Below are 25,660 nucleotides of genomic sequence, written 5' to 3'. Positions count from 1 at the left end.
TCGAGCCGGCCCAGTAGCAGCTACGGGAGGCCAGCTGAAACTTCTGGCGGTGGCCTGTCGAGGTCTTATTTCGACGGGCAGGACAAGATGTATCTGCACACGGGGTGGGACAAGTTTGCCCGCGACCTCGCGCTCGAGCCCGGCTGCCAACTCACCTTCCTCTACGAGGGGAACGACGAGATGATCGTCAAGGTGTTCGACGACACAGCGTCGCCCCGTTGGAGATGACCTGATGCAACGAAGTCAATGAAAATGACACAATAATGTAGTACTCCCTCCTACCCAAAACATGTTACATATAAGCTTTGGTCAAAGTCAAATTTCATAAATTTTAATCATCTATATTTATAAAAATATGAACTTATATACAAAATAACAATATTTTAATAATTGTTATAAAATATATTTTCATATTATATGCATTTGACATGGTAGATCTTTATATTATTATCTATATTTTTTGTCAAAGTTGGACGGTTTAACTTGCACGGTAAATTATGCACAACATAAAATAGACATGAGGAAATATTGAGATCGCCATCTTGACCTCATGGAAATTTAATACGGAGGAAAAAAATTACGTGTGTTACATGAAACATAAGAAAGTACTTTCTCCAAGTGTGTAATAACCGGTATGTACATCTAAAAAAAACCCGGTATGGATGGAATAGCTTTAACTTTAGACGGATGAAAAATGTTTAAACGGTTCGTAAAGCTGGAAACTAAATGTTTAAATGGCCCATATGTAGGAACATTTTTGCGAAAAATCCATCAATCTATTGATAATCATTAACGGTAGTACAAAGAGCTCACAAAAAATAGGCATGTTGCATAGCTAAAATTGATGGGTACACATGTTGCATAGAACACAATTAAAGGTTTCATGCATGCGGGCCCACATCATCGTTAGTGAGCCAATTTTAGTTATCCACCGATCCATGTACGGAGGCACGGCGAGGTTGGAGCCAATATAGTGTAAATCAATGCCGAAGATGGCCGGCATAATGGCGGAAGGCGCCAAAGTGAGGTCGGTGCCAATGGGGGTTAACGCCAAACCTATTAAGCCTACTTTTTGGTGTTTTTTTTCTTGGCGCCAACCTTCACAACTTCAGCCACATTCTCGTTTAAGGCAAACCTATCGGTTAGACATTGAAATAGTTTCACAGGGTACGATGAGACGGACAAAAGATATCAGATTTGTCAAAAGAAAACGAGGAGCGCACGCGACCCTGGGAGCTTAGTGCTCTTTAGGATACCCTCGCAACTAGGGGGTCAATTGTTGGAGGTTTATGCAATTTTCTCACTTAGCATTGCACAACTCACATGCGATTTTCACAAAAATAATCCATTGGTGAAAGTAATGACTCTCAAGCGAAACTATTTCTTTTCGCTAACTCTTTTATGTGGCTCCTATGCAAGCAGCACCACACTTTACTGTGTGGCGTCTATGTGATCAAGCCATACATCGTGCCTGTGTGGCGTGTACGTACGTGCGTGGCCTGCAGCTACCAACGTGAAAAGCATGTGTGACGCTTAAGGCAAAGAGGCCACACTATTCTTTATATATAATGTCTGTCTAAAGTTGATAGATCATTATGGTAGCGTAGCTGGGTGAAGCTCTTGTTATTGAATTCTAGGTCTTGATTTCAAACCCACCACTGGTAGAAAAAGGGCCTTTGGTCGCGGTTCGCAACTGCCATTAGTCGCGGTTGCGCAACCGCGACCAATTATGCGCGACTAAAGCCCCCTCTTAGTCGCGGTTCCTTACGAACCGCGACTAAAGGCCCGTCCACGTGGGCGGCAGGCGAGCGCCAGGGCGGAGGACCTTTAGTCGCGGTTCTTCTGGCCAGCCGCGACTAAAGGCCTCCGCAGGTTTAGGGTTTTACCCCCCCCCCCCCAAACCTGGTTTCTTTTTAATTTGTATTGTTTTGTTTCTTTTGGGTTTTAATTTTGAAGGAGTTTCACATATTCTACGGTACTACATATATACATGCATGTGAATGTACAATTTCAAACAAATTTGAAATTAGAACCAAAAAGAATTCAAGAGGAATATACAATATATATTCAATATCGGATGACCATATACAATTTTGAACAAGTTTCCATCCATAATTTAGTGCATATGAAGTTCTACGTCCTCTACGTAGTGTTCACCTCTAGGATCGATGACTTCCCTCGCGAACCATCCAGCTAGTTCCTCTTGAAGTGGTCGGAAGTGAGCTTCTGGACTAAGCGTCTTCCGGAGGTTATTCCTCTTGATGTTGGTCTCAGACGACTGGTCCCGCTCATTGGTGTATCTCCGGATCCTCTCACAAACATAGTATCCACATAGATTGGTCCCCGGTGGCTGAATATCCCCAGTCCCAGGCACTGCCCTTCTAAATTGTAGCTCTTTTTTGAATTCACCGACCTTTTCATCTACGAACCGTCTCCAAACCCTACGAGGCAAAGAGAATTAAATGAACAAGAGAGTTATTAATTAGTTACTTGATATTAGGAAATGAACGAAATAGGCCGATCGATATAGAGCGCAAATGAATGAAAATAATTACTTTTGCATCATTTTTCTCATGTCGGCCCAAAGCGCCGCATCCATATTCAGAGAGTCGTGGATGAGAACTGTGGAGGTGTGAAATTGAATTACCATAAGAATCCAGTGGAACCTGCGGACACGATACATGCACAGTCATGCATATATAACTCATCGATTAGCCACATACCATGCATGGAGTAAACAAAAGAGAATGTGCTCAAGACAGAAACGCTCACCCAAAATGGTAAGGAAATAGAATATCACTTTTGAGTTCCTGTTTTCTAAGAAACCGCCACAGGTCTTCCTCCACATCGGCGGGGTGGTGTTCTAACACATATGAATTAACGATGTGTGGGTCAATGAACCCAACATCATGGATGTTCCTTATTCGCATTTCCCGCTTCTTCATTCTGCATAATAGCGTACACAACAAGATAGTTAGGACAATATATATATATATATATATATATATATATATATATATATATATATATATATATATATATATATATATATCTTTATATATATAGTGCATAATGAACGAGATGGGGTAGAAATTAATAAATCACTTACGTAACGTAGCAATGATGATAGATTTGTCGGGGTCGCGCAGATTGAAAAGCTGGAACAATTCACTCCGATGAATTGTTATATAGTAATGTTTGAAGTGATGCTCATATCTAACTTCCGCATAAATATAGTCTTTGGCGTTTTTAAGTTTTATGTAACCCTTGTACCAATTTAGCAGACCTTTCATTTATCGAGGTAGATCCTCTTCCTGCGCAGGCTCGACGAGAGGGCCATTCTTCACATATGTAAATACTACGTCCTTCATTGGCGCCTCATCAAGGCCTAACAGTGCACGAAGAGTGATACCTAAGGTGGCCGCTTGTTCTCTGGCACTCGTTACAGTCAATCCATGTGCTGCCGCAGCTGCTATGATATCGGGGGCATCCGGACCGGCGGCTTGCACTATGAGCGGGGCGATCGATTGTTTAATTTGTTCCCCGAGCTGGGCAACTTCTTTCTCCCTTTCTAATTTTTTCTCGGCCTCCTCCAAGGCTTTCTTCTCCTGCTTCTCCGCCAACTCTTGGTTCCTCTTGAACGCGAGTGCTTGCCTACGAAGTTCACGTGCATAGTCGTCAGGCGGATTCTTTGCGGCTTGGGACGGTGTGTTCAAAAATGACTTAGCCCACTTCTTTTGCTCATCAGAAAATACTGGCTTGGGCTCGGGCTCTCTTTTCTTCTTGCAGCCCGCCTTCCATTTCTCTAAATCAGCAGCCGCGCCCGCCTCGACTTCCTCGGCACTACATTCCCAAGGCCTCGTGGGGAGAGGCTTCAGTGATGGCTCCGGTACCTTTGTTTTCTTAGGTACGTAAGGGTCCGGGTTAATAATCCAGGACTGCTGCTTCTGCTTCTTCGCCGGAGGTGGATTGGGGGGCGGCGTCTGCTTACCCGCCCGGGGCGGACTAGGGGGCGGCGACTGCTTACCCGCCGGAGGTGAATTGGGGGGTGGAGTCGGCCCTCGTGAAGGAGGTGTAGGTGAAGCACCACCGCCACCGCCACCACCACCACCACCGTAGGGGGGTGGACTTGTTGGCGCCTCGCCTGGAAACTTGATAAACTTCTTCTGCCATAGAATGAACTGGCGCTTGACATCTCCAAGTCTTGTCGCCCCTTCAGGTGTAGCAATGTCAATGTCCAGGTCCTCAAACCCTTGGACTATGTCCTCCACCGTGACACGAGCATAGCCATCTTGAATGGGGTTGTTGTGGTGGAGTGCTCCAGGTGGTAAAGCACTGCCGATGGCTACCTTCATGGACATGTTCCCGATAGGATAATACAGATGACATGCTTTCATCTCCTTTATATCGTCCACGGGGTAGCGAGGAGGCTCCGGTGCAGTAATTTCGACCACAAGAGGCTCCGGTGCAGTAATTTCGATCGTCGGTGCACCAGCCGGTGGGGCCTCCGTGGAAGGCACGCTGCTTCTCCGCTGCTGGCTTCCGAGATCCAATGGATGATCTTCATGCTGCGCCCGAGCTGCATCTCTTTTGGCTACTAGTACACTTACGGTTTTCTTCATGACATCCATTTCCGATGCCAACCGCGCCACAACATCTGCTTCCCGATCCATCTTTCTCTTACGGCTTCTGTAACCGTACGGGTCATCGTTCTGGGGGAACCCTACTTTCCACGGAATGTGCCCCATGCCTCGTACACGTCCTCCGTGTTCAGGATTCCCGAGGGCTTTTGTCAGGGCGTCGTTCTCTCTGTTGAACTTGATCCTCCCCTCTTGAGCATCCCTCATTGCCTCAATAAGCTTTTGGGTGGGTTTAATTATTTTGCCCTGGTAAACACACTCCCCTGTCTCCGGGTTCAGCGATCCCCCATGCCCGTACCACCAGCTTTTGGCCCTTGGGTCCCATCCCTCCGTACCTGGACGGATTCCTCGCGCCCTCAGCTCGTTCTCCATCTTCTCCCACCTAGGCTCCCAAAGGCGATACCCTCCTGGCCCCATAATATGATTGTACTCCTTCTTGGCCGCATTATCCTTATTTTTTTCGATATTTCAAGGAACTGCTCCGATTTCTTTTGCTTCACAAATTCTGGCCAATCATGTTGCAGTTTCTCATATTGTCCTTTGAAATCCGGAGTCTTGCCCTGCTTGACAAAGTCATGGGCTAGATTTTGCATTATTTCCGGAATGCGTTGGACATCTTAGAAAGAGCGAACTGTTTGACTAGCTTGCACCTCTCCTTGTTTTCCGCAATCTTGTTACCCTCCTCATCGTATTTGCGGTATTCCGGAGGTAGAACGAAATGTTCCATAAGCTTGTTGAAGCAATCTTTTTTTGTTCTCTTATCGACAAAAGTGAAACCAAGACGTGCCTTCTTTGGCTCATTCCACTCCTGGACGGTGATTGAGACGTTGTCTCTAACAATGGCTCCGCATTGGCTGACAAACTTGGTGGCGTTCTTGCTGGGCTCCAGCGGCCTGCCGGTTGCTTCCTCGACAACCTCGATGGTGCATGTTTCTCCTGGTTTCATCGTCTTGGTTGAGCCACGATTTGACGACGACGTACTCGATTGTTTCGATGATCCGGCCGAGGGCTAAAATAAGAAAGAGAGTCGCGCGCGTTAGTACACACATATTTATTCAAATCAGTTAGTTTGTATCACTAGAGGCTCAATGTATATATATACCTCGGCGCCGGAGGTGGTTGGTACTTCCAATTGAAGATCGTCGTTCATCGATGTTTCTTCGGCATCATCTTGCTGACGGCGCCCTTCATCTTCACCGTCAAGGTTCAGATAAGAAGAGATATCATCTTCTTCTTGTCCGGTCGGCACATATAGAACATCACCTTTTATGATGCCGAAGATATGTTCTTCAGCGTCCGGATCATAGTTGTCCATAATCGGGTCAGCTCTATCGTCCGCCATATGTCAGTCCTGAAAACATGTTGTCAAAACAAATTAATTGTGTATATGCATTATCACATTCTTCTACATATAAACAGAGAGGGCGACGAGGGAGGCGAGAGGGGCGACGCAGTGACCGCGTGACCGAGAGACCGGTGGCGGTGGCGAAAGGGCGGTGGCGAAAGGGCGGTGGCGGTGCCGAGGACACATAACCCTCGCGGTGGCGGTGCCCCCTCCGTATACGCGCGGTGGTTAAGTTATTTTTGTTATTTTAAAAGTGACAAACTATTGTTAAGTTATTTTAAAAGTGACCGAGAGACCGGTGGCGGTGGTGAAATAGCGGTGGCAAAAGGAGGGGGCGAGGAAGGGGTGGGAGAGGGTGTCGCGGAAGAGGGAGGCGAGGACGAGCGCGTGTGCGCATGCGGTGAGAGAGAGCGAGGCCGGCGCGTGCGCGGTTAGAGAGAGAGGGCCGGGCGGCGGCGCGCGGGAAGGGGAGAGGAGGAGGGCGGCGAGGAGCACGGACGGTGAGAGAGAGACCGGCGCGGTGGCGGTGGCGAAAGGGGGCGGCGGTGGCGGTGGCGCCGCCCCCTCGCTGCGAACAAAAAAAACCCCGCACATATACGGAGGGGGCGGCGAGGGGGGCGGCACATCGCCGCCCCCTCCCCGTATACGCGCGGGGTGCATGTCGATCAAGTTTTAATTTTTTTAACTTTTAACTTTTTTTGTCAAGTTTTACTTTTTTGTCAAATTTTACTTTTTTTCTTAATTATCAAGTTTTATATACGTTTTTGTTAATTATCAAATTTTACTGTTTTTTTTTGTTAATTATCAAATTTTACCTTTTTTCTAAAACTAATTAACTAGTTAAAAGTAAAAAAAAAACTAAAAAACTAAAAAAAAAGGCGCCTGGCGCCCCACACGATCTCTCTGTCAAGCAGAGAGAGGGGCGCGCGGCCGCGCGTGCGCGCGCGCAACACAAAGCGCGCCGGGCGCCCGGCGGGCGAGGGCGGCGTTGGGCGGGCGAGCGAGGCGGCCGCGCGCGCGGCCGTGGGCGAGGGTGCGCGGCGTCGGCCGAGCGAGGCGGCCGCGCGCGCGCCGTGGCCGGCGAGAGGGAGGAGCGGGCCGGGAGAGATGCGCGGCGACGGCGAGAGGGAGGAGCGGGCGACGCGCGCAGCAACATACGGCGCGGCGGCGAAGGAGTTCGGCGCGGCGACGAGCACGGCGCGTCGACGAGGGTGTCGAGGATGCGGCGGCGAGCACGGACTGCAGAGAAACGAGGAGGCGCGGCGGAGAAGAAGAGGAACTGGCGCGCCGCTTGGCGCCGCGCGCGTATTTATAACCCCCCCCCCCCTTTAGTCGCGGTTGGGGACGCGACCCGCGACTAAAGGGTACCCTTTAGTCGCGGTTTGCCACACCAACCGCGACTAAAGGGTTTTTTCGCCGGGTTTTTCGTTCCCGCGCTGAAGGACCCTTTAGTCGCGGTTGGCGAGGCCAACCGCGACTAAAGGTCTTTTTTCAAATTACTTTTCTTTTCCAATTCAGAAAAATAAAACTAATTCATTTCAGAATCATAAAATACAAATAATATATCAAAAAATTCAGAAAAATAAAACTAATTCAATTCAAATTCTTAAAAATACAAATAATATATCAAAAAAATCAGAAAAATAAAACTAATTCAATTCAAATTCTTAAAAATACAAATAATATATCAAAAAAATCAGAAAAATAAAACTAATTCAATTCAAATTCTTAAAAATACAAATAATACATCAATAAATTAAGAAAAATAAAAATAATTCAATTCAAAATTTTAAAAATACAAATAATATATAAAAAAATTCAAAAAATAAAACTAATTCAATTCAAAATGTTGAAAATACAAATAATATATCAAAAAATTCAGAAAAATAAAACTAATTCAATTCAAAATGTTGAAAATACAAATAATATATCAAAAAATTCAGAAAAATAAAACTAATTCAATTCAAAATGTTGAAAATACAAATAATATATCAAAAAATTCAGAAAAATAAAACTAATTCAATTCAATTCAGTTCTTCCCGGCCGCCTCTGTCTTCTCGTTGGCCCCCTCTTTCCGCCTTTTTCTTCCCGCCACTTTCTTCCCGACTCTTTCTTCCCGCCACTTTCTTCCCGCCTCTTTCTTCCCGCCACTTTCTTCCCGCCTCTTTCTTCCCGCCACTTTCTTCCCGCCTCCTGTCTTCCCGCTCCCATTTTTCCCGCCATTTGTCACTACATATATGTAGCCCGGCTTGGCCAGCATTATCACATCTCTACAATCTCTCATCACTCTCTCATGGCTTCCACCGCACCCACTCTAACCTACCAGCAGGTGGAGGAGCTTTGCGCCTCGAACTACCCTTGCCCACCGGGCTACCGCGTCCCCGCCGGCTGGAGCCTAAGCGCCGGCGGCGTGCCGGTCCCTCCCGTCCCTCAGGGTACTGCGCGCCGGGCGGCCATCACAAACCACTACTACCTCGACCTCACGCCGGAGCAGCGGATGAATCCCCGCTGGCATCCTGATAACCAGCATACTTGGGACGCCTTCTTCATCAATCGGCGTGAGAGGGCGCTCGCCAGGTATGAGGAGGACGGTCTGCCTCCTGGAAACTTCCACGAGGCCGGCCGTCGGCTATGGTGGTACGGCCGGACTCTGCAGAGCGTCATGGACTACATCACGGCCGGCGATATCCCCCGCCTGCGCTACCCTCAGTTCGAGCCACGAGCGCCGCCTGACGACAGCGACGACAGCAGCGACGACGACGGCGGCAACTTAGAAGGCAACGACTACCAGTACAACGACGGCGGCTATGAAGACTACGAGTATGCATATTACACGCCTAGGCAGGAGTATGACTAAATCACTCCAAATTTCATGTATGCAGGAGTATGACTTAGTCACTCCAAATTTCATGTATCATCAGTGCTATCTCGAGTCAATTGAATCATTCGAAAATGGACACCAAACACATCACGGGTAATATAATTCACATGATCCATTCAACAAAGTTTGGTACAATAAATTATTACACATCATTTCTTTCCTTGTGTCCCTGCTTGCTTACGATTGTGCCGTATCCATGGAGCATCCTCATCATTTAACTTAATGCTTGGGTCGGTGTTCACTTTGAAGGGCGGAATTTCAGCAAACATATTATAATCTTCTGATATGTCTGTCTTGTCCTCCACTCCCACGATGTTACTTTTCCCTGAAAGAACAATGTGGCGCTTTGGATCATCGCATGATGTACTGATCGTTTTCTTATCTTTCTGTTTCCTCGGTTTGCTACTCATGTCCTTCACATAGAAAACCTGAGCGACATCTTTCGCTAGGACGAATGGTTCGTCAAGGTAACCAAGATTGTTGAAATCCACCATTGTTATTCCGTATTGCTGGTCCACCTTTACCCCACCTCCTGTTAGCTTGAACCATTTGCACCGGAACAAAGGGACCCTAAAGGAGGGTCCATAGTCAAGTTCCCATATCTCCTCTATGTAACCATAATATGTGACCTTTTGCCCATTCTCGGTTGCTGCATCAAAGCGGACACCACTGTTTTGGTTGGTGCTCTTTTTATCTTGGGCGATCGTATAAAATGTATTCCCATTTATCTCGTACCCTTGGAAAGTCGTTATAGTCGAAGATGGTGTCTTGGCCAACATGTACAAATTTGATCTACAACATGATCGTCATTCATTAAATGTTTTCTCAACCAATCGCCGAAAGTCTCCATGTGGGCCTTCCTAATCCAGGATTCAAAGGCTTCCTGTGGTTGTCCGAGCGTAAAATATTCTTGTGTTTCTCAAAGTACGGAGCCACCAAGCTGGAATTGGTCGAATCGTGTGGTGTGCTTCACTCGTGAGAATGGCCGTCCATACATATCGTTGATTTCCTTCCGATCGTGTCTTTTCCACTTAGTCTCCCCTCGTGCCGCGATCGAGGAAGACCAATCGGCTTAAGGTCAGGAACAAAGTCAACACAAAACTCAATTACCTCCTCATTTCCATAGCCCTTGGCGATGCTTCCTTCTGGCCTAGCACGGTTACGAACATATTTCTTTAATATTCCCATGAACCTCTCGAAGGGGAACATATTGTGTAGAAATACAGACCGAGAATGGAAATCTCATCGACTAGGTGAACCAGGAGGTGCGTCATAATATTGAAGAAGGATGGCGGGAACACCAACTCGAAACCGACAAGACATTGGATCACATCGTTCAGAACCGTGGTAGAACTTCCTGGATTGATTACCTTCGAGAGATTGCATTGAGGAATGCACATAGCTTCACAATGGCTACTCGAACATTTTCCGGCAGGAGCCCCCTCAAAGCAATCGGAAGCAATTGCGTCATAATCACGTGGCAGTCGTGAGACTTCAGGTTTTGGAACTTTTTCTCCGCCATGTTTATTATTCCCTTTATATTGCACGAGAATCCAGACGGGACCTTCATACTGCTCAGGCATTCAAAAAAGATGACCTTCTCTTCTTTGGTCAGAGCGTAGCTGACACGACCTTGAAACCGTTCCGGATGCCGGTCATCAGGGTCTTTCAAACTTTGCTGGTCCTGCCGTGCTTCCTTTGTATCATTTGACTTCCCATACACGCCCAAGAAGCTTAGGAGGTTCACGCAAATATTCTTCGTAACGTGCATCACGTCGATTGCGTAGCGGACTTCTAGGACTTTCCAATATTCTAGCTCCTTAATATAGATTTCTTCTTCCACATGGCTGCGTGTCTGCCACTCTCCTTCGGAACTGATTGTCCGCCAGGACCCTTTTCAAAGATGACTTTCAAATCCTTGACCATATCAAATACCTCAGCACCAGTGTGTTCCGCAGGCTTCGGCCGGTGATCTGCCTTGCCGTTGTAATGCTTGCCTTTCTTTCTTACTGGATGACCTTTCAGAAGAAATCGACGATGCCCAAGGTACACGTTCTTCTTACAATTTGGCAAATGTACACTTTCAGTCTCATGTAAGCAGTGCGTGCATGCATTGTATCCCTTATTTGACAGTCCCGAAAGGTTACTAAGAGCAGGCCAATCGTTGATGGTTACGAAAAGCAACGCTCGTAGGTCAAATTCCTCTTCTTTGTGCTCATCCCACACACGGACACCAGGTCTGCCCCATAGCTGTAAAAGTTCATCAACTAATGGCCTTAGGTACACATCGATGTCGTTGCCGGGTTGCTTCGGACCTTGGATGAGCACTGGCATCATAATGAACTTCCGCTTCATGCACAACCAAGGAGGAAGGTTGTAGATGCATAGAGTCACGGGCCAGGTGCTATGGCTGGAGCTCTGCTCGCAAAAAGGATTCATGCCATCCGTACTTAGACCAAATCTTATGTTCCTTGCGTCACCTGCAAAATCTTTGAACTCTCTCGTCGATCTTTCTCCATTGCGTTCCATCTGCGGGGTGTCTCAACTCCCCGTCCGACTTACGGTCCTCTTTGTGCCATCGCAACAACTTGGCATGCTCTTTGTTCCTGAACAGACGTTTCAACCGTGGTATTATAGGAGCATACCACATCACCTTGGCGGGAACCCTCTTCCTGGGTTTCTCGGCCCTCAACATCGTCACCAGGGTCATCGCCTCGATCTTATAACGCAATGCAAGTGCATACCGGGCATTCATTCAAATTCTCGTATTCACCGCGGTAGAGGATGCAATCGTTGATGCATGCATGTATCTTCGTAACCTCTAAACCTAGAGGGCAGACAACCTTCTTTGCTTCGTACGCATCGCGGGCAACTCGTTATTCTTTGGAAACATATTCTTCAACATTTTCAGCAAGTTTTCAAATGCCGAGTCAGCTACACCCGCCCGTGCCTTCTATTTCAGCAAATCCAAGTGCAGCCCAGCTTTTTCAGACCATCATCGCATCCGGGGTACAGCGCCTTCCTGTGATCCTCTAACATGCGATCCAAATTCTCCCTCTCCTTTTCAGTTTCGCAGCGTCTCCGTGCATCAGCAATGGTCCGACCAAGATCATCAACGGGATCATCACGTGCCTCTTCTTCACCTTCCCCTTCACCTTCAGCATCCTCCATGAAAGTATCACCGAAATGAGCAAGATAGCTTTCATCGATGAAATCATCCCCTTCTTCATCTTCTTCCATTATAACCCCTCTTTCTCCATGCTTGGTCCAACAATTATAGCTTGGCATGAAACCGTGCCGAAGCAGGTGCATGTGAACATCTCTTGAGGAAGAGTAACCCTTCTGATTCTTACAGTTAACACATGGACAGATAACAAAACCCCCCCTGCTTGTTCGCATTAGCCACTACGAGGAAATCTTTCAAACCCGTACTGAACTCGCCGGAGAGTCGGTTACCGTACATCCATTGCCGATTCATCTGCATTATTATAATATAAAATATATAATTAACCATCATGCATTTGTTAAACTAACTAGCTACAAACAATATAAATTAAACAATGAACTACACACATGCATATTTTATCAATGACACATCAAAGGTTCAAGTTGCTAACCGCGATCGAGGAGGAAAAAATAAATGAGAAAGCTCAAGTATGGCTCCAACACTTCATATCATGTTTGTTTCATGCTCTTGGGGCATTTCATCAAACACCTTATGTGCATAAGAGGAACCAAAAGCAAACCTAACACTCACTTGTGAAGTTTGTGAAGAGAATGACTCCAAATGGCTAAGTGTTGGCTGCTGGATGGGTATATATAGGGGAGGGGCTTTAGTCCCGGTTGGCCTGCCCAACCGCGACTAAATGCCTTCGGGCTGGCCAACCGCGACTAAAGCCCCCCACGTGCACCAGCTGGCCACCGTGCGCCCTGGGCCCAGGCCTTTGGTCGCGGTTCGCCTCCCGAACCGCGACTAAAGGTCCCATTAGTCGCGGTTCCTTTAGCTTCGCGACTTATGGTGCTGGACGGAAGCCTGTTTTTCTACCATTGCACACACACTATGGGATTTTATTTTTATTTTTAAGAATTGTGCTAGACATTGTAGTACATTCCAAAACATATATAAGAACACAAAATCTTTGATTCAACAACAAGAGCTACAACCAGCTACACTTAATGTTCTATCAACTCTAGACAAATATTTTATATAAGTAGTAGTGTGACCCAAAACATATATAAGAGCACAAAATCTTTGATTCGAAAACAATAGCTTCAACCACCTACACTTAATGTTCTGTCAACTCTAGACAAATATTTTATATAAGGAGTAGTGCGACGTCTTTGCTTTAGGCGCCACACATGCGTTCCAGATTAGCAACTACACGCCACGCAGACATGATATGTGGCGTCGCTCGCATAGGTACCACAAAAAAAAATTAGCGAAGTGAAATAATCTTGCTGGAGGATTATTTCGTGCAATACTTTCACCAATAGGTTATTTTTGTGAAAATCATCCTAGTCACAAGCCACATTGGACGGGCGGGGAGACTGATGAGGCCGAGAGACGGACGGTTCTTGTGCACGGTAGTGTGTACCTGCATCTCTGGGATATCTCCCTGTCTTTTCCCGCAAACAGTGCTGCAGGCTGCAGCAAGGCCAGCAACGGCCAGAGCCAGCACCTTTTATTCGGATGTGAAAGGATCAATCGTGCAGCAGCTGCACTCCATCAGAGCTGGATCCTCCCGAGCGCCGCGTTTCATAACCATGTACCGCATCGTGTATTCGTGTCGTCTGGTTGCAACACTCACTAAGGACACGGGCGAACCCAAACCTCGCCGCGCGTTCGGATGAGTTCAACCGGACAAAAACCCGACCCCAGCGCACGGACCCATCCCTAAAATGGATGGTCGTGGCGTCCAGGACGACCCAAACCTGGCCCAAATCTGGAACGAGTTTGCGTGGCTGCGGACGCCGAATGCTGGTCGCTCGCGTCCTCCCCTTGTCCGCCCCTGGCCCGCCTGTCTGTCTCCCAAAACACAAACCCCTCGCACACATCTCCCGCCGCTCCGCCGCCAGCCAAGGACCGGCGATTTGGGAGCGGCGTCGACGCCGGCCACCGTCGTCGAGAAGCCAGCAAGCGGGGCGGAAGCATAGGTCGCGGCCCCGCGCTGCTTTGGCCGCGTCGTAGCAGAGTCGGAGGAAGCCGTCGCCGTCGCTGTTGTCCTCCCACCGTCGCGAGACCTCCCGCCGTTCGCAGCTGCGCCGTTGCCGCCGGAGGTGAGCTCTCGTGCACTGTGTTTGCAGACCGCAAGTCGGCCGAGACGGCCATGGCCTGCAGGTCCCTACGGACGCATTGGATGGCCTCCGCCTGCGAGGTGTTCGATGAAATGGGCATACTAAAATTTGTCCCTTTTCATCTGTAGATCATGGTGGACAGCGACGACGACTACTTCTTCAAGAACTTCATCGACACGTCGTCAGACGAGGACTCCGACGACGAATTTTTCACGGATGCTGCGCTGATCATCCACGAGCACATTGTCTCGCAGATCCCCGTGCACCCGGGGCGCGCAGCCGCCTTGGACCGCAAAAGAGAACAAGGCCACGACCAGCTCTTCACCGACTACTTCCAACCCAAGGCACTGTACACGCCGGCCATGTTTCGCCGTCGTTTTCGGATGTCCAGACCGTTGTTCCGCCGGATAATGGATGGCGTCAAGCTCTACGACGACTACTTCAACGCGAAAGTGGATGCAATTGTTAAGGTAGGCCTCTCTTCGTACCAGAAATGCACGGCAGCGATTAGGATGCTTACATATGGCGTTGCCGGTGATTTCGTAGATGAGTACAAGCGTATGAGTGAGTCTACCTGCTTGGAAGCAATGTACAGGTTCTGCAGAGCAGTGATCGGTTCGTTCGGAGAACAGTACCTCAGGCAACCTAATGCAGAGGACACAACTCGTCTGTTGTCAATCAACGCTTCCAGGGGGTTTCCTGGGATGCTTGGCAGCATAGACTGCATGCACCGGGAGTGGAAGAACTGCCCCTTTGGTTGGCAGGGGCATACAGTGGTCATTCTGAGGGGTGCACAGTCATTCTTGAAGCTGTTGCTTCACAGGATACATGGATTTGGCACTTATTCTTCGGAATGGCTGGCTCGCACAATGACATCAATGTGCTGCAGCGCTCTCCGGTGTTTGATAGGCTAGCGTACAGTCAGTCCCCTGATGTGGATTTTGAGATCAATGGCCACCACTACACCAAGGGGTACTACCTTGCTGGTGGTATCTATCCACCTTGGGCTACACTCGTGAAGACAATCTAAAAACCCAACTCAGAGTAGGAGGCAAGGTTTGCCAAAAAGCAAGAGGCAGCCCGGAAAGATGTCGAGCGGGTGTTTGGCATCCTCCAAGCTCGTTGGGCTATCGTCAGATACCCTGCCAGAGCCTGGGATGTGCGAACTCTGTGGGAGGTGATGACCGCTTGTGTAATCATGCATAACATGATTGTTGAGGTAGAGCGGGATGATTCACTGTATGATAATGACTGGGAGGGTCAGGGAGAGTTGGTTACTCCTCAAGGTGGTCCGGCATCATTCCAGGCCATTCTTCATGCACACCATGAAATTCGAGATCTAGCTGTACACAACCAGCTGCAGGCTGATTTGATCGAGCGAGCACGTATGGCAGCATGTAGGCAACAATGCTGCAAACAACAATGATGAAGGAAATCCGGAAGCCTAGACCATTTGTATCGTTTTTTCATTTTATTTGAATAATACTTTATCCTTGATTACGTGGACAATGTAATGTGTAATAAAGTTTAAACATTTGAACTATTTTATATATTTTCTATAATTTATTTTGCGTTTTTATAGTGAAATTTACAAAAAAAAACTACCATACTGCGCCGCGACCCAAATTTGCCGCGTTGGGCACAGCGCGCGACCCAAACGGACGCGCGAACGCGGGGCTCCATCCGCGCCTCCGCTCGGCCACCCAAACTGCCTAAAACAAACGGCCCAGCGCGTCCGTTTGGATCGCCCGGTTGGAGATGCCCTAACGGAGGCTGCGGTCGAAATGAACACCCACGCCATGCCGCCCCGTGGTTTCTCCGCCCAACCCGCCAACCAGTGGGCCCGCCCAGTGGAACAAGGTCTGATCGGGTCGGGTGGGCCCACATCCGAAGATAGAGACAAGCAACCGATCACACCCAGCACGAGACGGAGAGCAAAGGCTGGAGCTGGAGACCTGGCCGTCTAGTGTTTACCGAAATGGAAAGCCAAAATATGTCCCCCACCTATCATGCGGCCATGCACGCAATGTTACCCTTGTACTGCTTCCAACTTCCAAGTAGGGTGGATTGGAACTGGACGGGGCTTGCCTGTCGCGCAGGCGTGCGACCATCCATGCGACGCGACCTCAAAAATCCATCGGGCGGTTGTTATTCCCGCACCCACCGCTGGTTTTTCTTCCAAAAAACAAAACAACCAGAAATACAAGGCCCGTGCGTATCCCTTCCGCTGTGTACAGATTACCTTCCGTCAACCATGCACAACATTAACAAAAACACAAAAAAAAAGGAGATAACTCGTCATGCGGGAACACATCCAAGAAATACACAGTTGCGTGCCAAAATCTGAAATCTCATCTGCCGCTATTGTAAATAAACAGGTAAGGTTGAAACACAGCGATCAGCACAGGAAAATTATCCTCCAATTGAATAGTCCCCTAATGGAACAGCGAAGGAACCAATTGAATAGTAAGAAATCTGAATAATCATGATGAATCATAGTCGAATTTGCAATTTCCTTTGAACCGATTGTGGGAATTCTTCCAATCTTGCTATCCCCTCCGTTTGCTTTGCTTCATCAGACATTCCATCGGCCTAGATCTACAGGAACACGCTGCAAAATTTCTGGGAACACCTGCATGCACAAGATCCAGCTTTTGCCAATATCCAAGGTTGTTATCTTGCCTGTAACTCAGTCAAATAACCTGAATTATGAATGTTTGTAGCCAATCAACTAAATTCAACCAAGTTAACGTAATAACGTGGGACCCTAAATTAACGACACGAGAAAGCGATTCATAGAATGCAAGTTGTAACTACACGAGCTCACCAAGTTAGCTAGTTTAACTAGAGAAATCGATTCATAGAATGCAAAAGCTGGAGAATGCTAGTTTAACCAGGAGAATTATGCATTTGTAAGTTGTAACTGGGCAATAGGAATCAACCTTTACTGTAAACCAGTTCATGTTAAATAATTCATTTACATTACAACCGAACTGACGCAATTCATAGAATGCAAAAGCTGATTACCTCTGTTCCTCATATAGTGATATAGGCTCTGTGGTACTTCCTGGGTCTGGGGCCTTGCCGCCTCATCGATGATGCGCCTAGCCGTCGCGGCATCTCCTCCACCTCACCGACGCTGCACGTAGCCGCCGCGGCATCCTTCACCTCGCCGACGCGGGAATTGAGACCAGCGCTAACCCCGCTAGGCACCTCTTCCAGCTTCACGCGCTGCCTTTCGCCGAGACCATCCGCGCTACCGCCGGTCTGAATCTCTATGAGACCTTCCGCCGAGGAGCACACGCGATCTAGGTCGAGGCACCACATCCCTGACCCAGAGGCGGCGGAGCGGCGAGATCCATCGAGAAGTTGGTCAGTTGGGGCTGGAGACCGAAGGCCAGCGGGAACACGGCGGCACGGCCAGGGGTCTCCGCTCAGCTTCCGCCGCTTGAGTTCTTGTTCCAGCTCGAGCTCACTTCACACACTGGGTGGATCAAAGGGGAAAGAGAAGGAATTGGTATACGGGATGAATACGCACGGGTCCTGTATTTCTGGTTTTTTTCTGGGAGAAAAGCCAGCGGTAAGGGGTATGGGAATAGCAGCCGCTCGATGGCGCGCGTCGCACGGATGGTCGCACGCCTGCGCCGACAGGCAAGCCCCGTCCATTGGAACTTGGGAGGATGACATGACATTGCACCCCCTACTGGCTGTAATAAAGATTCTAAATTCATGTTGATTGTGAATACACAACATCTCCCCATATATGCTTGAGGGCCCGGCCACCGGCCTCAACTTCCTACCGTGCGACACATACGACAATCGGGAGTGGGATCCGTGGCGCCACGCTGCGTTTGGCTACGAGGTGGCTCTGGTTGTGGTTGCAGCGATGAGCGATGAAGGAGGAGTAAGGTCAGTATATGCGTATTTGCCAATAGAGGAAAACACGTAGTAAGTAGGCTTGCTTTTTCGTAGGGATAGGTAGACGGCGGCGGAGAGGGAGCTCTTAATGGCCGAGGAGGTCCGGGATGACACCGATGACTACTTCGGCCTCCTCGCTTGGGAGGCGGAGCAGGTGAGGGCTGCGGACATGGAGGGCCAACTTCCCATCTTGATGTCGATGCTAGACGAGGAGATGCGCACTATCGCTGGCCGTGTAGGCCTAGGAGCTGCAGGAGGTGGCCACGTGGCAGGGCCTCGGCGTGTAGCTACGCGAGGCGTCTCTCACGCAATGGCGTCTTGCCATGCTGCCGGGAACCCCGCATCACCGGCATCGCCATCGTTGGAGGTGGCATCAAGCCGAGCACAAGCACCTCCAAGGCCACCATGTGATTAGTGGCCCGCGCCTACGCTGCGCCCACCCCTCCAGCGTCAGGGATACCACAAATGTTCATGTGTCTGTATCAATGGCTAGTGTCAGTGCTCGTTGACCTAACCGAAGACGGCAGCGAGGAAGAGTTGATAGGCCTAGGGTTTCTGCCATTTTCTTCTAAGACTTTTTCATTTTTTATTTGCATTATTCAAATTAAAAATGCACTATATATTTTTATCCAAAATAATAAATGTGTCAGGCCGACCCCTAATCCAAACCGACATAGGAGAGAATATTGCCTGATTTAGGTCGGTGACCCGACCCAAACGGAAGAAAACAGACACATTTGTTATCGGAGAGAGGTCAAACAGTGGAGCTGGAGATGTCCTTGGTCTTTTTTTTTTGCCTTTTTTGTTGCACCACCATTTTCCATAAACAAGGATGTTGCAAACATGGGTACGTCATGCAGCGCACACGAATCCACTCATGGTCTATGGGGCGGAGCAAGCTGATTTCACGGCTCATTGTGAAGACCAATGTCATGGTTCACTGTCAAGAGACGCAATTCATTTTGACGTTTCGATAGTGATTGAGCGCATGCAGCCCCGCTGTCACATGCATGCCATGAGGCAGGCATTCCCCAATTTCCGCGGCTGCCGAGCACGCAGCATGATGCAAGGCCCTGCCGGTTTGCCACTGGTGTGTGGGACCAACGGACAGGACGGGACGGAGTAGACTGAAGGTTGGTTTTCTTCCTCGACAAGACAAGAATGACGTAAGGTTTACATCGGTGCGCTTCGTTGGTCGCTGTTCCCGGTTTTAATTAATCTTCTGGGCTTAGGTGGTTCGGATTTATGAATAGAGAGCAACACATTAAATGCAAAAATTAAAGTGTACTCATAAATTATAAATGCAAAATATAGCGATTTGAGTTTCATATATGTATGGAAATGCCCTCACCGCAGCCGGTTTTGGGGAAACCAACTGCCAAAATATCATCTAAGCTGGGCTTTCCTGATTCTATTAGTGCAGTGCAATATGTTTAAACATAAGATTAGAATAAACCGACCATGCCAATGTAAAACTTTTTTGATATTTGCGACTTTCTCTCTATCGCACGTCCATTGCGATTTTATGTTAATGCAATATCCACGTGGCCACATGTGCACATATATGCCTCTCGTTTGCAATTTTACAAAGAGAAAATCATCTATAAAGTTGTCCCGGATGTGCACTTTTGTCACAAACTTGCAAATCATGAATTGTAGGTTAGGAAGTTGTCCCGCTTGAGAATTTTGGTCATTACATCACGGCCATTGTTAGTTTGTTGACGTGATCAATTGATTTTTTTGCAAAATTGCTCCCTAAAAAGTCAAAATTAAGGCTAGAAGGTTAGCAAAGACAAAAACTTAGGGGGCAATTTGAAAAAAAAAACAATTAGCCACATCAGCAAACTAACGGTCGCAGTAACGGAGTGACCAAAACACTCGTGCGGGGCAATTACGTGATCCATAATTCATGATTTGCAAGTTCATGACCAAAACTCACATCTAGGGCAATTTAATAAACCAAATTAGGGTTTTTCTCTTTTACAAAATACTAAAATAGTGTGTTAGTTAAAGAACTAGGCGATTGCCCTGTGCATGAAAGCTCTCGTGCATACTTGTGACATCGAATCCATCCAGCTTAATGCTATTTATGCCATCGAATTCATCCAACTTACTGTTTTGAGATTTGTGCTACCATAGTTTGTTAATTAAATTAATGGTTAAAGTTTTTTTTTCTTTATTCACAAACATGCCTTATAAACCAGGATGGGGAAATTGGCATAATTCATTAATATATATGTGCCAATCAGCTGCAATTTTTTCTAGGAACCCACTAGTAAAAATTCTTTAGAGTCGAACTATTTATCTATTGAAATGTTACGGTCACCGCATTGACAGATGCAAGTTCTAGTACAATTTTTTTTATAATCGTGCGTATATGTTTGCTTGTTTTGCGTACCAAATAATATGACTGACTTACTTGCTATTAGAGATCAAATCCTTTGATGGTTAAAAATAGAAAGTAAATGCTTTTGTTTTCAAGCCAATCATGATTTTTTTAAAAAAGAACTTCAGCTCATACACGGATGTCAGTGTGTGCACGTAGAGGTATCTACCATCTCGTTACCTTTTTTTTTTTTGCATGGTAATACGATTCTTATTGATAAATAAAAGACGAGGTACAAAGTACGTATACACCGATCTTACAGATCTGGAAAGATGGGATAAACCTATGTGACAAACCAACGCCTATCCATCTTCTTCGGCACCACCGTAGCAGCCACCAAGGAAAAAATGGACAGATCACCTCTTCACCTGAGCTCGACGCGACTCCATCGCTGATCATCAGCTTTTCGGACCTCCAATGTAGTTTGCCATAGGACAAACCATTGTCGTTGAAAGAATCAGACCAGGGCAGCATGTCCCTGGACACGCCATCGAACTTCAGCACTGACACCCACGCACGACGATGTCGGAGTAGGGAACCAGAACCATCAGCCTTCAACCATGAACCCACCACAAGGTGTCTGCACGTACTCCTGGACGAATCCTCTCTGCTCCACCTTGGCGCCGGAGACAACGCCGCAGCAACGGGGACAGAGCAGGAGGAAAAAAACCATCTGATGGAGTCGTCGCCGCCGCCTCGCCGACACCATCCATGAACCCTAAAGCCACCGATCTGAAAGATCGGCAAGCACACAGTGCCACCAACTCCGAGACACCGCCATGAATGATAGCGCCAGTGTGGGAGAAGAGTTGATGCAGATTTATTTTCCCGGGCGCCGCTCCCACCACCCCAACGGCGCACCATGTCAGAAAACTCCTAGCCCTAAGTACCATGCAAAAAACGGGGTCCCCCTCCCTCCTACCGCCGGAGCGGCAAGCGGAAGGAGAGGGGCCCAACGCAGATGCCGGAGATTGGAGCAGGAAATTTTTCCACCACCGCCGCCTGGGAGACGCGGAAGAGTTGAGGCCTACGAATACAGCAGATACCATCTCGTTACCTTAAACAAGACTAGAAGCTTGGATGGAAATGGGCGGAAATGCTCAACGGAACCCGGCAACGGGCGAGGATGAAATCGTGCCCATGCAATGATTGGAGATTAGGAAGTACTAATGTATTGCACTTAGTATAGTGCCATGTATTGATGCATTTGCCAGCTGTGTATGTGAGCAAAATTTAATGAATCGGGTCTGCATGTTGACTAAATCAACCGCAATCATTGTTATCTGACCAGACACACCGAGACATGCGGCACCAACCAGTAAGTTAGTAACATTTAAGTCCACAATTTAATTAGAGTTAGATTCATCTCTTAATATCAGAGCAACAGTAAAAAATCAAGCTAATTAAGAATATTTTGAAGGAAAAAAATAGCGCGCTATAATAAAATAGCGTCGCCCAAAAAATACGCTATTAGCATGCTATAGCGCGCTAATAGCGCGTTAGAGCACGCTATAGCGCCGAAATGATGTAGCGTGGCATGTCCAGAAACGCTATAGCGTGCTATTAGCGTCGAAATAGCGCGCTATTTTTTTCCATGAATATTTTTCAATCAACGAAAATTTATAATTATCATGGCTTAAAAAAGTGTCATTATATATTCACTTGAGAAATCAAATTTAATATCTTGAATTTTTCCTATTTTGCACATATTCAAAAATTAACTGTTTTGAAACACAATTTCATTTTTTTTTTGCATCAGATAGTTTAAAACTTTGTATCAATCCCCATTTTTAGCATTTAAAATTCTAGGGAGAGGAAAGTTTAATGCTCTAAAATTTTGAACAACCTATAATAGACGGAGTGCAAACTAAAAGTAGAAGGTAAAAACATTCAACATGTGTTTACTATCAATGAAAATATCTGATTGCAAACCTGGAACAATTTTTTTGACCGGTATATAATGGTGTACATCTATATTAGAAAATGTTAACGATTGGGAAAAAAAATCACCAGGTCAAGGTTCAGAAACGAATGTGTTTGTGCTAAAAAAAAGTTCACGAGTTCAAGGGTGTGGGTTTAAATAAAAATGTTCGTAGTTTCATAATAAACTAATGGCTAGAGATAAAATTCACATGTAGAAAAGAATTTCATGATGTTTAAATTTTTTTTCATGGATTTCAAAATGTTATTAATGTATTAGCAAAAAAAATAAAAAGAAATCGTGCAATGTAACCACTTGTATGCACCGTGCAAAAAGAATACTGCTCACTAGAACTGTAATTTCTTGCTGATTTAGCTTACTCCGCCCCCCTCATGAAGTTTACAACACTATTTTGCCCCCCTCAAGGTCGAAAGTTGGCTCCGTCCCTGCCACTTGCGTACGAGGCTAGATCGTATACACACGTATCTGCTAAGCTAAAGGATAGAAAAGAGGGAAATACAAAGGAGCTCTCGGGTGCAACGCACCCCCATACTTGGAAAAATTAAAAAAAAATTAAAAATAGTTTTAAATTTTTTAATTTTGTTTGGAAATCAAAGATGATCAGGTATTGTACCTGAAACAAATTATTTTCCTAGGAAATTACTTTTATTGTATCCTGGGTAAAAAAACAAACTCGAAATGACCCATGACCAGGTACTATTCACTTTATTTTTGTCATAATTTTGTCTTTTTTGCCCTGGAGTCCATGGAAATCATTTCGTGTCCAAATATTTTTTTTACGAATACAAATTTGATCATCTTTTATTTCCAGGAAGATTCAATTTTTTTTTGACTTTTTTAAATTATTATAATTTTTTTGGTCTATGGGGGTGCGTTGCACCCGAGAGCCATAAGTCCGTTTCGAAAGAGAAGATTCGTATTCACTAATGCCTATATTACGTGCTAATCTCACGGCAGCAATAAACGCGTAGGATGTCGACCTCGCGCGTTGCCAGGTCCCAAACGTGCGCGTCGTGGAAATGGGTCGGTATATTACCAAAAATATTCGGCACTTTTGGTTTTCAACCCTGCCCAAGCTGGCGTGGTGTAGCTGCATGCGCACGGAGCTTCGAACAGCTTGCGCTACATGCGCTCGGTCGGTTGCCTCGTCAGGCTACTATCCTGGAAGGGGTCAGTCAGACGTAGAGACATGCTTTTAGGCTGGTCACAGTGGTATGTATTATATAGTACTATCATGTATACTATGATATTACTATATGATACTATCTCTATAGTCGGTAATATCATGGAGTAGTATTATAGTCATGCTATATTTATTGTTTTTTAGAATCTAAATGTAAATTAGTGTACAAGATTTGTTTAGCATTAATTTTTCTCGTTGTTTGCGCTATGATAAGGTATCTACCTATGTTATACTCTAATTTTCTATCTCCTTCTTAATTAGATGCCACATCAGTATTTTTGTGGGACCAATATGCATGATATTAGCTTGAGAGTATTGAACTTGTGGAAAACTCATTCAGACGACTCAACGCGTAGAACTTTTAAACAGTTCTGAAGAGCTGGCTAATAAATGGTAGTAAATTAGAGTAAGTGATTAAACATTGCCACATGTCGCGCCATCAAGGAGTATGAGTGAATGACCGCAAATGACCCAGGCCAAAGCCTAACTTGCACTGAAGAACTACACTGGCAAAATTAAATAGCTGAGCTGAGTAGGAGACAGACAAAATCGAAATGAGAAGTCCAGAACTATCAAAGGGGCAACAAATTAATAGTACAAAAACGTGTTTATGTAGAACAGCAGAAAATTAACAAATATGCCAGACGAAGTTTCTCGCCTTGGGGAAGATAAGACATATGAGAGTTAACTATACTAGCATTGAAAGGCGCGGTGGCACGCTGCGCCATATAATGGCTGATTGGTAGTATTTTTTAGTTGTGGTAAATATTTTTATAAACAATTCGACAAAAATATTTTTATAATATAATAAGTAAAACTTTGTCAAACAGTTCGTGGAAACTAATTGTCTCTCAGGTGTCGAGTGTCAACCTTCAGCGTCGTGGTGCCATCTTGAATAACCGCAATAGGGAATCTCAGTTCTTCCCCTATTCACACTACCACCTGTTTACAATTTGTTCAAATATCTGAACAAAATGCAGCAAAAATCACCATACAAAAAATAGAGTTGAATTTATTCATATCTTGCTCTCTGCTCCTAGGATAAACCCAACAAAAGGGGAGAGGAAATTGGTAACTTGTTAGCTAGGGCGAGCAAGTGTAGTCGCAGGTGCCAGCATCACTATTCTCAAGCTGGCCATGACATGATCAAATACTTAGGAAAAGCTCAAGCTCACTGAGGGCTAACACGATGAGCTGCAGCTGTCGAGGCTAATACGGTAAAAACAAAGTTGTGCACAGACCAAAATCTATAAGCTGATATATTATTGGTTGAACAGAATTTATTTATGGTGAACTCACTTGCTATTGAGGAGCAGCAAGTAGTTGCTGATAAATATAAGCCAACAAAATCCGGAGGGCTGTAATCCTTTGCTTCATCTAACCTAGGCCTACAACAATCCAGCTACTGAGCTACAGATGACGAACAAAGTATATTGGATGACAGAAAGAAAGTAATTTCAAAGTAGAGCACCATAAGAAAATTGTCAAGATCATGCAATAAACTAAGCTAGCAACAATAATATTGTTTTTTCTATTCCTAAATTGGATTGTTCATTTTTTTCAAGATTCCGATATTTAGATTCGTCAAGGAAAGAGATTGATATGCTTTGATGCTAGGTTCTATCAAGAAAATCTCAGCAAACCTGAGTAGTATAAGTTGAAAAATGCAAAATCACAAGTCCCAATGTACAAAATACAAAACCATATAATTGTACTCGGATTACTTGGATAATCTCATTATCACACAATTGGATGACATGGGGCTCAACCTCATGATATCTCTTGTATCTTTATCAAGTTTTTGTTCAAAATGGCAAGAAAAAAAATCCAGTTGGTTATATAAAGCCCACCACAATTCAATAAGGTTGATTCTTTTTTTTTCTTCCTCAGAAAAAGGAGCCTTCAACTGTCAACCTGGACATAATATGTAGTGAGAAAACATATCTTATCTACTATATAGCCATACCAAAATAATGGAAAGACTATGTTATGAAAAAACTTTAGTATGTCTTCTACTCTTTCTCAATGGAAGTGCACACGACATGAAATTTTTTAATTATTCAGAAATCT

Source organism: Lolium perenne, chromosome 1 (genome assembly GCF_019359855.2).
Source record: "Lolium perenne isolate Kyuss_39 chromosome 1, Kyuss_2.0, whole genome shotgun sequence".
Lineage (NCBI taxonomy): Eukaryota > Viridiplantae > Streptophyta > Magnoliopsida > Poales > Poaceae > Lolium > Lolium perenne.
The sequence above is the reverse complement of the archived record's forward strand: the minus strand, read 5'-3'. Positions refer to the sequence as shown.